The 13,337-nt window shown below is 33.6% G+C and overlaps 1 protein-coding gene across 1 annotated transcript in view; it reads right to left on the bottom strand.

The window, feature by feature from the left end:
• Positions 1-9,980, bottom strand: part of LOC127865072 (uncharacterized) — a 28,721-nt gene extending 18,741 nt beyond the window's left edge. The window contains exon 1 of the mRNA XM_052404950.1: positions 9,909-9,980. The gene's annotated coding sequence lies outside the window, so the exon portion shown is untranslated. The remainder of the gene's footprint in view (positions 1-9,908) is intronic.
• Between the last annotated feature and the right edge of the window lie 3,357 nt (positions 9,981-13,337).

The following is a 13,337-nucleotide window of genomic DNA, read 5'->3' as shown; positions in this document are numbered from 1 at the left end:
TCTGGGCAAATTTATATTTTCAAAACATTTTTAGTTGGTGTTGTTATTCACTTTCAATAAATACATCAGTTCTTTTAATCAACCAAATTCCTGTTGTGTGCTACTGTTTCTTATCAGAATTATATGTATTACAATACACCATCAGCGGCCGAGCGCAGAATTGGCCGCTTTAAAAAAAATGTGGAATGCATCAAATTGAATGTCAAATTCCGAGTGTATTAGAAAAAAATGTTATTTTATATAAATAAATCAAGCACGTACACTTAAAAAAAAAAAAGATATTTCTTTATTTAATGTAGAATTTTGCAAAATTAACGAGACTTAAATATAACAATGTTATATTACTTCTTTCTGGTCGAGTAAAAAAAAACCACGAAACAACATGTATAACATATAATATTTGTACATAATTTATAAAAAAGAAAAATAATGATGCACATGATATTTTATAATTTTGTTAAGTGCGCGTGCCATTGAACGTTGAGTTACGGGGGAGATGCGTATTAAATTACACATAATTAAAAGCTGATACTATTCTGTCAGCTTGATTTATAAATCATGTTCCATCACGCCAATATATCCATTGTTTCATGAAATTGTATCGCCATCAGACCCGAATGAATACACCATTTATTCCAAGCAGGTAAATAACAATTACTTTAATAAAACAGGGAAAGTCTACACTGTGTATTAGCAACCTGCTGTGGTGATCTTATCAGTTCAATACTCAGGAACATGGCTACTGTACTGGAATTGGATTTACAGCCAAAATAACTGTTTTCATTTCAGTCTACACTGTGTATTAGCAACCTGCTGTGGTGATCTTATCTTATCATCTCAATACACAGGAACATGGCTACTGTACTGGAAATATCGGATTTACAGCCAAAATAACTTTCATTTATTGCTGAAGTGGTGTGCACTAACGATTGATCCACCTCACCGTTGCACTTTTTTTATTAAATTAATTAATTTACTGAGTCGGCGCTAATCAAGTGTGAATGTGGAAATTAAGAAATAAGATCTATTTTCGCATGACACTGAATACACATGATACATGGATAAAATATCAATAAAATATCAATAAGACACATTTGAATCTTTAATTTCTCCAAAAAATTAGCACGTAGTCACATATATATATAAGATAGATTAAAGACCAGAAAACAATATAAGTAAGACACATTTGCATCTTTCATAATTATCTTAAAAAACAACAACATGTGAATCTAAAGCAATACATTTATTACTGGCACTAGCTATTCTAAAAGTCGGCGGACAACATAAGTTCAAAGAAAGAACCACAATTAAATAAGATCCATTTTAGTCACATATTAATTCTAACTTGCATTAGTTAAAATAATTTTGTTAATTAAGTTCAAATTAATCTGTTCTTTAGAGATTAAAAGGGTTTAAAGACGGCGCTAATAAAGTGTGAATGTGCCCGTGCCTTTGAACGTTGAGTTAAGCGAGAGGTGCGAATGCAATTACACATAAATAAAAACAGATACTATTGTGCCAGCACGTTGAGTGAAAACTGCATAAGCGAGAGGTGTGAATTAAATCTTACAAACTGATATTATTATGTCAGCTTGAATTGTGCTGACATCTTTAACTCAACAGTATCAACTAATATAAATAAGAACAGCACAATCTAACTGGCAGAAAATTTTTCTACAATGGCTAAAGTAGTATTGTTCGGCGATAGTTACATCAAACGTCTGTGTTTCTTTTGCGACGAGAGAAAAGGACTACACGTGCCTTATAGTGTAAAATGGTACGGCCAATGCGGTTTGAGAACAGACAGAATGAACACAGATCTGTACGGCAAGATGTTAAAGGAAAAAGGGGCAGGGGACAAAAATTCCACTCGTCCGCTCGTATTGACGAGTGAAATCTTGAAAGGACGAGTGAATTTCCCTAAAGCTCTCGTCCTACAGGACGAGTGAAAAAAAACTGATGTTAAAATATGTATTTTCTGACCAGTAGGACTCTTTTTCATTAAATAATATCATTTCTTTAAGCATATCTATTCCGAAAGTAGAACGCGAATGAACCGGAAATCGTAATTGTAAATTTCATACAGCAGGTGCGCGTTGTTATGCGAGACTGTGTCCAGAGTAAATATTGGCTTTTTGGTGTAAACTTTGCGCGTCTATGTTGACAGGGAACCATCTGCCTTCATTCACTGTACGTATTGATTTTTTTAAAGAATTATTTTACTGCGAAGTACGGTTTTAAACCAGTCTGAATTTCATCTGAAAAATGTCTGACATACGAGCGCTCTTTAAAGGGGGCAGGAGCGATGTTCAACTATCCTAAATGGAAAGCACGCAAGCATTAGAAAAAGGAAAAAACAAATTTGTCTTCATTTATTTATTTTGTGTTCCTCATAAATAAAGTAAGTTAACATTTCTTCTGTGATCAGCTGGCATGAATAACTTAGTAAGCAGCATTTTAGCAGTGATTTAGGAAACATTGTTAGTCATATCAGTCCTTTGCAATCTTTCTTTCACACATATTTGAAGGACAAGTGCATGTGTTTGCAGGACGAGTGAACATTTTAATGCACTTATCCTGCAGGTCGAGTGCCATTTATAAATATTTTTGTCCCCTGAGGGGACATCGTCATCGTAGCTGTCGGCGGTAATGACATTACCCCTACATCACAACCCAAAGAGATTGTGAGAAGAATCACCGAAATCGTTAATGACATATCACGAAATGGATGTGAGCACGTGTACATCACAGAAATACTGACACGTGGAAATTTCTCAAAATGTCCGGGCTTGCAGAAAATAGTCTTCGATAGACAGAGAATGAAAATAAACAAGTGCCTAGCCAAAACATTTAAGAACAATTTTCTAAAATTTCCTGATTTTATAATTTTGAATAATGAAATTCTCTGCCGACTATGCCAAAGATCTGGTTCATTTGGAGAGCCGTACCCCGGGAAACAACGGCATGCGCAAGTATCAGTGTCGACTACAAAGACTCATATGTAGTGTCAAACGCTAAATTCCATTACAATTTTGTTTATGATATATTGGTGATAAATGTATTATTATTTTTTTATTATAACATGTAATAAATCTTGGATCTAACACATTGTCTTATTTTATTTTTTGTTTTTTGAAAACAATAATAGGAATTTACAACTTATCGTTCTAATGCACTTACCTTGTCAGCGACCCTTCTGCATCATAATCTGTTCCTCTGAATGCACAACATTTACACAAATAATTCAAATTTCTGTCTGACCAAGATTTATATTCTTCAGTATTTAAATTAGTACACTGGCGATGAAGCCAATTTTTGCAATTACTACACTGAATAGTATCCTCATTGCACTCTAACGTGCATTCAATGCACGGAAATTCTGACATTTTGTAAGCTATCCTGACCGAAACAACACAATTTACAATATCAAGTGGTGAAGACATGTTAAAAAATGGGTATATATATATACATTGCGTATAAGGGTCTGGCCCCATACTCAGGCGCCGACCAGATGTGAACGCGTTGACATGTTGTTTTTGCTGCAATAATTGGGGGAACTTGTGTGTTATACGCTTACACTTGGTTCTTCCTGCATTTCTGCGAGAAAAGGGGGTCATAACCCGGCAACCATGTGCGTTTTTGGGGTCCCATATTGACACGTTGTTTTTATTGCATTAATTGGGGGAGGATTGTTATACGAGAAGCATTGCTGACACGTTGTTTTTTGCAATATTAATTCAGGTAGGTAAGGGAGGGGAAATATACGGGTTTCACGTTGACACGTTGTTTTTTCTGCACTATTGAGTTTCAAGTGTACATGTTGATTTTTTTTGTATCTTCAATAATCCATTGTAATTGATTTAACGCACACGCGCCTTTTTAAATTTGTGTTTGAGCTGTAAATTAATAGTCATAATAAAATGCGTGTTAAGTTACCAGCGCACACTCGATACTCGCGCAATGAATGGTTTTAATGGAACGATTACAATCTCTATTATTAATACAAAGCACATTAACTAAAAGTCATGCTGCAATTTCTATTTAAGAGTTTCATGTCAATTAAAAATACTTAAAACATATACATCAATTTACGTATAAGATGATAAACACCATAAAGTGCTTTTCGGTTGGTACATTGCGGATATATTTATAACTTGCTACCAGTTTTTTATAAAAAATATATATTATATTCGATATTTAACATGACTGTCTCAGTCCTCTAAACCGAAATGATCTGTAAAATAAAATAGTGTCTTTGTGTCGTATGAACGAATCTGAACTAAAAACTAAGATTAGATTCACATCGTACATCGAATAATTAATTGAGAACATGTAATTCAACAAAACTGTACATTAATTTACACGAGCCGCACTGTTCGGACATGTATGAAAGGCGCCGATCATAACACAACTTGTCATAATTATCTGGAATATAATTAATTGAAGGTGCGAAAATCTATTTCCAAACTGCTTTGTGCTGATTAAAGAAGCATACCGGCCGTTCGTTCACAAGTTGTTAATGATGACTTCAGACCTTAAAATTAAGTTTTAATATGAACAGACATTGACTAAATAAATATGTACATCTTTTCAATCCATTAAAATCGGCCCTTATAGTTAACTTTCATGTATATATAGAGAACTTGAGTGCTTTTCGGTGATTCTCTGCTGTCGCGTGAGTGCTTTTCGGTCGGTATATTACCGATATTTATCCAATTTTGGGCATTAATACCTCATAATAAACACAAGGTAGTATAAATATGCATGAAATATAAACATTTATAACTAATTTAATCCGTTTACACACATAGGAACGCAAATATTATATATATATAGCGAGAAATTGAGTGCTTTTCGGTCTTCACATGAAGTGCTTTACAGTCGGTACTTTACCGATATTTATCCAATTTTGGGCATTAATACCTCATAATGAACACAAGGTTGTATAAATATGCATGAAATATAACCATTTATAACTAATTTAATCCGTTTACACACAATAGAAACGCAAATATTCATATATATATAGCGAGAAATTGAGTGCTTTTCGGTCTTCACATGAAGTGCTTTTCGGTCGGTATATTGACGATATTTATCCAATTTTGGGCATTAATACCTCATTATAAACACAAGGTAGTATAAATATGCATTAAATATGACCATTTATAACTAATTTAAACCGTTTACACACAATAGGAACGCAAATATTATATATATAGCGAGAAATTGAGTGCTTTTCGGTCTTCAAATGAAGTGCTTTTCGGTCGGTATATTGCCGATATTTAAACAATTTTGGGCATTAATACCTCATTATAAACACAAGGTAGCATAAATATGCATGAAATATGACCATTTATAACTAATTTTAACCGTTAACACACAATAGGAACGCAAAAATTATATATATAGCGAGAAATTGAGTGCTTTTCGGTCTTCACATGAAGTGCTTTTCGGTCGGTATATTGCCGATATTTATCCAATTTTGGGCATTAATACCTCATAATAAACCCAAGGTAGTATAAATATGCATGAAATATAACCATTTATAACTAATTTAATCCGTTTACACACAATAGAAACGCAAATATTCATATATATAGCGAGAAATCGAGTGCTTTTCGGTCTTCACATAAAGTGCTTTTCGGTCGGTAATTGCCGATATTTACCATTTTGGGCACAATGTAGTATAAACATACAATCATATAACCATTTATTACTAAATAACTCGTTAACACACACTAAAAACGATATATTGCATATATATATAGAGAAATTGAGTGCTTTTCGGTGCTATTCGGTGCTTTTCGGTTATTGTATGGACCGCACATGGGTCCTGCCGATATTTATCCAATTTTGGGCATTAATACCTCATAATAAACCCAAGGTAGTATAAATATGCATGAAATATAACCATTTATAACTAATTTAATCCGTTTACACACACAGGGGTTTTTTTCTAGAGAAAGGGGAAGACTCTGGACGCTGGGTGAAAGGGGAAAAAAGAGTGCGAAAGAGACATATTAGGGGAAAAAATAAAAACTGTTCATTTCAATGTCTATAACTCATCAAAAGAGGCTTGTCTCTGTCCTTTTTGTTCATAAACACATTTAACACGTATTAATGTCAAAGTCCTTATTAAAGTTGCAGGTGTAGATCTAAATTAGATTCTAATAATGGGAAATGTTTTAACTATATTTCTGTACTGGGGCCGGGGGACGATGTCAATTTTGTGATTTCAATTTCATGATGAATGGGTTGACGATCTTGATCTGCTACAGTATTGGAAGGGAAAGGAGCGGCAGCTGCCGCTTGTCTACTTTCACTTTCACAATGTTCGATGTTGATTACCTCAGAATCCTGCTGGGTTATAACAGTTTTCGATGATTCTTTCTTAAAAAATGCCTCGATGCGTTCAGTATCTTCTGAGTCCGAATGTTTTATTTTGTTTGTGTATGAACGCCAATTGTGAGACATTTTTTTCTGTTTTCACGTTTATATCTTGGCTTGCATATAGCCCGGATGAAAATTCGACTGGTTTCTGGTAATTAATTGACGAAACACCCTTCTCTCGCAAGACCGGTATCCATTAAAACAGTCACATGATTATTATGATTAGTTGCCCAGTTTACATGACGTAATATAAGAGCTATATTTAGAATAACTGGGATTCTCAGATTTTTTGCTTTCGTCTGGAGAGAGAGCGAGATCGTTGTTCATGGTGCAAATTGGATAATTGTCGAATGCCCAAAGGAAAAATAAACATTTCTTTGAGAGAAAATATTATATTTTGGTGAAAAATGATATTTTTGAGGGGAAAATTGTATTTTGAGGGGAAAAATTCTGGTAGGGGAAGACGCCGAATATCGGCGTCACTTTCTTAGTAAAAAAAACCCCTGACACAATAGAAACGCAAATATTCATATATATATAGCGAGAAATTGAGTGCCTTTTGGTCTTCACATAAAGTGCTTTTCGGTTGGTAATTGCCAATATTTACCATTTTGGGCACAATGTAGTATAAACATACAATCAAATAACCATTTATTACTAATTAAACTCGTTAACACACACTAAAAACGATATATTGCATATATATATAGAGAGAGAAATTGAGTGCTTTTCGGTGCTATTCGGTGCTTTTCGGTTATTGTATGGAATGGTCTTTCCGAGTCTTATATATTTCAAATTAACAATACACGCTTATGCCTTTTGGTAATACAGTTTATTTTTTGTATTAGTGTCATTTCGTCACTATAATGAGTACTGTATTGCGAGTAAATAAGTAAATTTGACAATAAAGGTTCACTGGAAAGTCCACCATACTAAAAGTAGTTTCCCAATTATTTTGTTAACTTTTTACATTCTTTGATGTTTTTCTTTTGGATATTTTGGGATTGTTGGTGTGTGTTGTGTGGACTTTTCATTTGAAGTACCTAACATTAAGTGTATACAATATTTTGACCAAAGGAATTTGTTCAATTTAACTCCGTTTGTTATTTTGATAATTTCATGCATGCGCTGTATATTTCTTCAAAAGCAACATTTTGCATAATATTTTTTTATTAGCATTTACTGATCTGTTCTACAAGTATTTACAACCCTATTGACATATAAATTGAAGTATTTGCCATAATATTTATTGAAATATTCCTATGTGAAAAATGAGCCTTTTTACACTGGGTTATGGAGGTTTCGGTAAATGACAAGTTCGGTAAATTGATTTATATAGTAAAAGCCGTGGAGGTTTCGGTAAATTGATTTTATAGAGGAGGTATACCTACAACGAGGTGTTAATGACACCTATTATCGGCTTACAATAACATTAGGGGCATTTATTTGCAAACTGTGGATTAATTTTGATGTACATTAATTGAGTTCTTTGGCACTAATTAATTTATCTGTTTAAATGTACGGACTTGATTTTATGTTTGCAAAGTGTTATTATTAATTATCCAGGCTTGCAACCTATTGATATTCTAATCGATGGAGGTAAATTATATATTAAAAGTTTATCTTTAGGTCATGATCGTTTTGCATTTTATATATGTTTTTAAACAATTAGTTGATAAAAACCTTAATTAAAGCGTGTCAGTTAAAAAAAATATAATAATGTGGCTCTTACAAGAGGTGGCCTCCACTTGGCAAGAGCTGGGCAACATATTCATTATGTTAGCAAACTACCTCATGTTTATATAATGGTTAAGTTTCGGTGGTTTAAAATACTAAGATCAAATATGTTTGTTTCTTATATAAATAAATTTGTTGCTTCTTTTTCCTACAATCAGGTCAGCACATAAGGTATTATTCTTAAAATAATCTAGATATGTATGTTTAGATCGTGAACATGCTTTAACACTGGTGGCCGAGTTTTTACATACACGACCAGTAACTTTCAAACTGTGAAATAAACAAACGTTTTCCTTCTTTAATCATGTTTACCAAAAATACTGGTGGTGACATCAAAGGATGTTTATTTGTGGTAAAAATAACATTATTATGTAATTGGGTAATTATAAAATTATAATGGTCATTGTCAAATAAGAAATGATCATCAGCCACATCAATGCCCTGGGACCATCCACAGCGGTCCACCACATGCTCGACGACGACGAGTCTTGAACGATGAACGACTGATATGGTTGAAATGTAACATTAAATTGAATTGTGTCGTACATGTATCTCATTTGTATTAGAAATGTAATTAAATTAAATCAGCATGCGGAAAATCTGAATGATAATAATGTGTCGTATTAATATTGTAGTGTGTCAAAAATGTATCTTATTAATATGTGATTACTCCCTCATTATTGTTTTAAATGACATGAAATATTCAAATATATATATTGCATCCATGTTATACTTGTTGCTAAATAAAACGGTTTACAAAGTAAATCAGTTATTATTTTTTATTGAACCGATTTGTTTAGGCAAAAAATGATATCAGTTATTTTGGCCGTAAAACCCATTGTTCCAGTACAGTAGCCAGGTGCCTGTGTATTAAGTTGATAAGATAATGATCATCACAGCAGCTTGCTATTACACAGTGTATTCATTCTGCTGGCGTTGTGTTAGATGTCATTTTTATCAGTTTTCAATTATGTGTATCTCTTCGCTTAACTCAACGTTCAATGGCACGCGCACTTAACATAATTATAAAACATAACGCGTATCATTATATTACTTTTTATTAATTACGTACACGTATTAAATTTTATATATTGTTTTTTTTTCTTGTGTTTTTCTCAACCAGAAAGAAATAATAAAACATATAAATAAATATAAAATTCAACATGAAATCATTTTTATTAAATCATATTTTACAAGAAACTTTTTAAAATAGCATTAAACTTAATTGAAGAGCTTACATTGATTCCGCCATAAATCATTACTTCTTATTACTATTATGTTACTATTATGTTATTTAAATAAAAGCACCAATTAAAAAAACAACAGTATTGCGTTATTTAAATCGTAAAATAAACCAAAAATTTCCTAACAGAATTCGTTTTTCAGAGGTAGCTCATTCATTTCCCTTAATTCTTTACCTTAGGCATAGCATTAATTACTCAACTCAAAATTAATCCACAGTTTGCAAATAAATGCCTCTAATGTTATTGTAAGCCGATAATAGGTGTCATTAACACCTCGTTGTAGGTATACCTCCTCTATAAAATCAATTTACCGAAACCTCCACGGCTTTTACTATATAAATCAATTTACCGAACTTGTCATTTACCGAAACCTCCAGCACCCTTTACACTTTACTGTTTACATGAACCTTAACAAAACATTGTCATTGACATCGAGCGCCTATGGTTCAAACCTCAAACGATATACAAAGAAGACAATGCATTGCAACCGTTTTCAATTACATACAATAAAATCCAAACACAAGAACCAATACTGACCACTAGAGTGAACTTGGACTCGTTTTTTTTAGAGAACAGGCAAATGGCTGCCAGCTTTTCCCTCCGATTTGAGGTTACAATACACTAAATGATCGCTTCATGTAGGGCTGTACTCTCTAAAAAAATATCATAGTTGACAGGAAGGCATGTTTTACACTTTTTACCATCATTCGGGTGTTATCTTGCGGAGATAATGGTAGGGCATGAATAGGTGTTCACTACTGAATCTCTGAAATATGATACACTTGAAGACTATAGTAAACCATTGCACTAGAAAAGGTTACATTCCACTAAGAAACGGCCGAAAAAAAAAGTTGCAAAAACAGTCGATTTTGATTTGTGTCAAGTTCTTTCTTGCATTGTACATGACATATCTTTTTATTGCATAAATCGATTCCGCTTAGAATGGCCTTTAAGAAAAGGTATGGTTATGGGGGTCTCTATGTGCAAAATGTTGCATTTATTTTCGCTCAAAGTTGTCGCTTTTACATTGAATTATATAGGAAAACTATTTGGTGTATTATGACGGCGAGCCCTATTATGACCTTGATCATGTTACTACACTCACAAAAATATCATGTTAAAATAATAAGTACGGGTTATAAAGCACTAAACAAATCGGGAGAAAGTCGACCCGGTCACAAATAATAATGGCATATGTATCATATATCAAACAAAGATTTCACTGCGGATTTATAAATAATAATGCCGACGTACCACATTGATATAAACTAGATTGTTTACTGGTGAAAAAGGAAGAAAAAATTGATGATTTCACAACCAATCAATGATGTACACAAAAAGATGTTTTCCATTGACAGTGAAGTATCAAAATTTTAGAACAGAATATATCAAAACAGCGAAACCCATGTATCAGTTATTGAATGTATGTAATTAGAGCTCATTGTGTCATTGTCGACCTGAAAAGGCCCACAAGACAACCGGGGGTGACTAAAAGCCGATTCATGTCACCCTGCGGTGACTTCAAGCCGACGGTAGTCACCCTTTGTGACTAGAATCGGCTTTATCAAGTTTATGTCACCCCAGGGTGACATGAATCGGATTCTAGTCATCCCTGGATGATAAGAATCGGCTTCTAGTTAACCGTGTATTTTTATATCAAACGGCACCGCATCCACAAATAATTTCCGCAATTAATTAATTTAGTTTTTTTTAGACATTTAGCTCTTCTTTCGTTTTTGTAGTATTGTGCGTTCCGTGGTACTATAAATTCACAACGCAATTCCGATACGAAATGTTCAACGGGTTTATTCACAATAAACGGTTATAACTGGGTACTGATAAACAAAATGCATACTTCCGATACATTAAATAAAACTTAATATTCATCGGATTTAACAGTCTTGACAAAGTAGCGTAGTCAAATAACAGAAAACAATGGATGTTAAAAATTCAATGATGCTCCTCTAAACGTAATACGGTAGTTAACGTTAGATTTAATAGTTCAATTACTCCATATTTAAAAGAACTTAGTATAAGCTATTACTTATGTCTCAAAATTCAATGGTTCAATACCAAAGTTACTATTGTTAATGTTAATCTTACTTTTTTAGACCAAAATTTGGTCACTTTATATAGCCGCGGCGTTCCACTTGTGACCAGAAATTGGTCACTGTGACCTAATATTGGAGAGAGTGCACAGAATGGGGCCTAAGGGTGAAGGTGAAAGTAGACCCAGGAGTATTGTGGCAAAGTTTACTCTGTTTAAGGAGAGAGAGCTTGTACGACACCAGGGGAGCGAGCTCAAGGGTACCCCGTTCTACGTGAACGAGCAGTTCCCAAAGGAAGTGTCCGACAAACGCAGAAAGTTGGTGCCACGAATGAAGGAAGCCCGCAGCCAAGGTAAAAAGGCATGGATTGCGTACGACACACTGTTTGTCGACGGGAAACCAGTTCGGGACTAGGAGTGCGTCGGGGATGAGCTGCGCGTACTATCATGGAACGTACATGGACTTACTGCTTTGAAACGAGACAGCGTTGATTTTATTAATATTGTTGCTAAGCATGACATAATTTTTCTATACGAAACGTGGACTACCGACTCTAGTGTCGTTGATATACCCGGCTTTAAATCTTTTAATTTCTACAGAAAATTCTAGCATCGAAACGCGAAGCGCGCGAGTGGTGGAACTGTTATCTATATAAAAGGATCTATTTCTAATGGAGTGGAAATTATTCGTAACTATTTGGACACTGTTATATGGATTAAATTGGATAAAAATGTTTTTCATATGGACAAAGATGCTTATGTTTGTGGTGTTTACGTATGGGGTGAAGATTCCCCAGCGTACAATATTTTTTATGTTGATATATTTGACGTTTTAGAATCAGATATTAATTTATACGACTCATTGGGATATGTTTATATAGTTGGAGATTTTAATAGTCGTGTAGGCTCTAAATGTGATTATATTATGCATGATAGAATGACTGATTGCATTGATGATTACGATTATATTCCAGATGAACCACTGTACCGGGGCTCACCCGATATAATATTGTAAACAGTCATGGTGTTAAACTTATTGATCTTTGTCAATTTACGCATTCTTAACGGAAGATTGCCCGACACTGACAAGTTTACATTTATAACGCAAAAAGGCGCGTCGCTAATTGATTATCTGCTCACAAAAGAAAGCAATTTTTCATGAATCAATAGTTTTACGGTTGAAGATCTTAACGTTTATAGCGACCATACACCAATTAGTTTTTCGCTACATGCCAATTTTGATTATCCGGAAGGGATAAGTGAAAATTATGTGAAAATACAATGGGATGTATCTTAACGGGATAAATTCAGAAGTGCTATAATTAGTCGACTAACCGAACTTAATAACTTGACATGTAGTCATAGTAGTAATCTACAAAACAGGTAGTATATAAATACCATGCATAACTCTTTTACAATAATTATACGTGAAGTAGCCGATCCGTTGTTTTTAAACCATTCCTCGCATAAAAATGTTTCTTATAATGATGCAGCACATGTTAAGCATGTTGACTGGTTCGATAATGAATGTGTTCAAGCTAAAAATATATATTTACAAGCGCTGCGAAATTTTAATGTCTGCAAAACAACAGAGAGTAGGCATTTACTTTGCGCACAAAAAGCAAATTATAAATCTTTAATAAATAAAAAGAAACGGTTGTTTAAAATAATAAGCTTTGCGAGTTAGAGAAATTAAAGCACGCTAAACCTCGAGAGTTTTGGAAGCATTTTAAAAACAATAAGAGTAGAAAGAGTAACAACATTTCTAATGATGATTTCTTCAAATATTTCTCTACACTAAGTAATGATATTTCGCAATGCTCAAATGACGAGACTGAGCAATTTTGTCGCACAAATGATTTTAATAACTGTGATGTCCCGTTTCCGGAACTTGATAAACCAATCACCACTGACGAAAT

The sequence above is a fragment of the Dreissena polymorpha genome, chromosome 1 (genome assembly GCF_020536995.1).
Source record: "Dreissena polymorpha isolate Duluth1 chromosome 1, UMN_Dpol_1.0, whole genome shotgun sequence".
In the NCBI taxonomy this organism is placed as follows: domain Eukaryota; kingdom Metazoa; phylum Mollusca; class Bivalvia; order Myida; family Dreissenidae; genus Dreissena; species Dreissena polymorpha.
This window is presented reverse-complemented; position numbering and strand designations above follow the sequence as displayed.